The following is a 3651-nucleotide window of genomic DNA, read 5'->3' on the forward strand; positions in this document are numbered from 1 at the left end:
GGGTTCAGGCAATTCTCCTGCCTCAGCCTCCCGAGTAGCTGGGACTACAGGCGCACACCACCATGCCCAGCTAATTTTTATATTTTTAGTAGAGACGGGGTTTCACCTTGTTGACCAGGATGGTCTTGATCTCTTGACTTCGTGATCCACCTGCCTCGGCCTCCCAAAGTGCTGGAATTATAGGCGTGAGCCACCGCACCTGGCCTCTCTCTTTTTTTTTAATTAATCTGGCTAGTGGTCTATTTTGTTGATCTTTTTGAAATACCAGCTCCTGGATTTATTGATTTTTTGAAGGGTTTTTTGTGTCTCTATCTGCTTCAGTTCTGTTCTGATCTTAGTTATTTCTTGTCTTCTGCTAGGTTTTGAAATTTTTGATCTTCCTTCTCTAGCTCTTTAAATTTTGATGATAGGATGTCAATTGTGGATCTCTTCTTGCTTCTCATGTGGGCACTTATTGCTATATATTTTCCTCTAGAGACTGCTTTAAATGTGTCCCAGAGATTTTGGTATGTTATGTCTTTGTTCTCGTTGGTTTCGAAGAACATCTTTATTTCTGCCTTCATTTCATTGTTTATGCAGTCAACATTCAAGAGCTAGTTGTTCATTTTCCATGAAGCTGTACAGTTCTGAGTTAATTTCTGAATTCTGAATTCTAACTTGATTGCACTGTGGTCTGAGAGACTGTTATTTTGCATTTGCTGAGCAGTGATTTACTTCCAATTATGTGGTCAATTTTAGAGTAGGTGTGATGTGGTGCTGAGAAGAATGTATATCCTGTGGATTTGGGTGGAGAGTTCTGTAAATGTCTATTAGGTTTGCTTGTTCCAGGTCTGAGTTCAAGTACTGGATATCCTTGTTAATTTTCTGTCTGGTTGATCTGTCTAATATTGACAATGGGGTGTTAAAGTCTCTCACTATTATTGTGTGGGAGTCTAAGTCTCTTTGTAAGCCATTAAGAACTTGTCTTATGTATCTGGGTGCTCCTGTATTGGGTGCATGTATGTTTAGGATCATTAGCTCTTCTTGTTGCATCGATACTTTTACCATTATGTAATGTCCCTCTTTATTTCTTTTGATCTTTGTTGCTTTATTTATTTATTTATTTTTTTCCCTTGAACCATAAAATTTTATTGGCAGGTCAAGGGACGTGCCGGGGATAAGGGTCCCTTCCTTCCCATCTCCTCACCCAGGAGACACCCTCCAAAGGACAACAGAAGCCCCGGGCCCTCTGCCTTCTCAGAGGACCTTGGAGGCAGACAGGTTGTTGTAGCGATCTTCCTGGCCCTCCAGCAGGCTGCGGTAGGTGGCGATCTCCTGCTCCAGCCGCGACTTGACGTCCAAGAGCCGATGGTACTCCTGATTCTGCCGCTCACTATCAGCCCGCACATCGCCCAGCTGGGCTTCAATACCACTGATCCGCGCCTGGATCTCCGCCAGCTGGGCTCCAAAGCGCGCCTCCGTTTCTGCCAGTGTGCCTTCCAAGCCGGCTTTCATGCTCAGCTGTGACTGCAGCTCAATCTCAAGACCCTGGATGGTGCGCCGCAGGTCACTGACCTCGGTGTTGCTCATCTGGAGCTGCTCTCTGTGGACAGCGACCTCCCGGTTCAGTTCTTCAGTCCGGCTGGTGAACCAGGCTTCAGCATCCTTCCGGTTCTGCTCGGCCATGACCTCATATTGGCTTCGCATGTCACTCAGGATCTTGGCGAGATCGGTGCCTGGAGCTGAATCCACCTCCACACTGATCTGGCCTCCCACTTGGCCCCTCAGCACACTGAGTTCCTCCTCATGGTTCTTCTTCAGGTAGGCCAGCTCTTCCTTCAGCCCTTCAATCTGCATTTCCAGGTCAGTCCTGGCCAGGGTCAGCTCATCCAGCACTCTGCGCAGGCCGTTGATGTCGGCCTCCACGCTCATGCGCAAAGCCTGCTCCGTCTCAAACTTGGTTCGGAAGTCATCTGCAGCCAGACGGGCATTGTCAATCTGCAGGACAATCCTGGAGTTCTCAATGGTGGCACCAAGAATCTGGTCCCGCAGGTCCTGGATGGTCTTGTAGTAGTGGCTGTAGTCGCGGGAGGGCCCGGGCCCCTGCTTCTGGTACCAGTCGCGGATCTTCACCTCCAGCTCGTTGGCCGCCTCCAGGGCGCGCACCTTGTCCAGGTAGGAGGCCAGGCGGTCGTTGAGGTTCTGCATGGTGAGCTTCTCGTTGCCCGCCAGCAGCCCGTCGGAAGTAGCCAGGATGCCGCCATAGCCGCCGCCGTAGCCTCCCGAGGAGGACGAGGACACTAAGCGAGTGGAGGACACGGACACGCCGCGGCCGCCGGAGCCCCGGTGTATGCTAGGTGCGCGAAAGGCAACACCCGGCCCAAAACGCACGGAGCCGCCGCCCAGGCCCCCGAAGGACGACGTGGACGACTGGCGATAGCTGTAGGAAGTCATGGCGAGGCGGAGCACAGACCGAGCGACCCTGGTCCCAGAGGCTGTGATCACCGGAGGCCGATCTTTGTTGCTTTAAAGTCTATTTTATTAGAGGTGAGAATTGCAACTCCTGGTTTTTTTTGCTCTCCATTTGGTTTGTAAATCTTCCTCCAACCCTTTATTTTGAGCCTTTGTGTATCCTTGCATGTGAGATGGGTTTCCTGGATACAGCACATAGATGGGTTTTGGCTTTTTATCCAATTTGCCAGTCTGTGTCTTTTGATTGGTGCATTTGGTCCCTTTACATTTAGGGTTAATATTGTTATGTGTGAATTTGATACTGCCATTTTGATGCTAGCTGGCTGTTTTGCCCATTAGTTGATGCAGATTCTTCATTTTGTTAATGCTCTTTACCATTTGGTATGTTTTTGGATTGGCTGGTACTGGTTGTTCCTTTCTATGTGTAGTGCCTCTTTCAGGAGCTCCTGTAAAGCAGCCTGGTGGTGACAAAATCTCTGAGTACTTGCTTGTTCACAAAGGATTTTATTTTTCATTCACTTATGAAGCTTAGTTTGGCTGGATACGAAATTCTGGGTTGAAAGTTCTTTTCTTTAAGGATGTTGAATATTGGCCCCACTCTCTTCTGGCTTGTAGGATTTCTGCTGAGAGATCTGCTGTGAGTCTGATGGGCTTCCCTTTGTGGGCAACCCGTCCTTTCTCTCTGGCTGCCCTTAGCATTTTCTCCTTCATTTCAACCATGGTGAATCTGATGATTATGTGCCTTGGGGTTGCTCTTCTTGAGGAATATCTTCATGGTGTTCTCTGTATTTCCTGGACTTGAATATTGGCCTGCCTTGCTAGGTTGAGAAAGTTTTCCTGGATAATATCCTGAAGAGTATTTTCCAGCTTGGATTCATTCTCTTTGTCACATTCAGGTGCACCTATCAAATGTACATTAGGTCTTCTCACATAGTCCCGTGTTTCTTGGAGACTTTGTTCATTCCTTTTTACGCTTTTTTCCTCTAATCTTGCCTTCTCATTTTATTTCATTGAGTTGATCTTCGACCTCTGATATCCTTTCTTCTGATTTGTCAGTTCGGCTGTTGAAACTTGTGCATGTTTCACAAAGTTCTCGTGTTGTGTTTTTCAGCTCCATCAATTCACTGATATTCCTCTCTAAGTTTCCATTCTTGTTAGATTTGATGATAAAAGATTTTGTCAAATCTTTTTTCAAGGTTC

The 3651-nt window shown here is 47.4% G+C and overlaps 1 pseudogene; it reads right to left on the minus strand.

Moving 5' to 3' along the window:
• Positions 1-1092: 1092 nt before the first annotated feature.
• Positions 1093-2491, minus strand: LOC100391511 (keratin 19 pseudogene; annotated as a pseudogene).
• Positions 2492-3651: the final 1160 nt, after the last annotated feature.

The sequence above is a fragment of the Callithrix jacchus genome, chromosome 13, assembly GCF_049354715.1.
Source record: "Callithrix jacchus isolate 240 chromosome 13, calJac240_pri, whole genome shotgun sequence".
NCBI classification, from domain to species: Eukaryota; Metazoa; Chordata; class Mammalia; order Primates; family Cebidae; genus Callithrix; species Callithrix jacchus.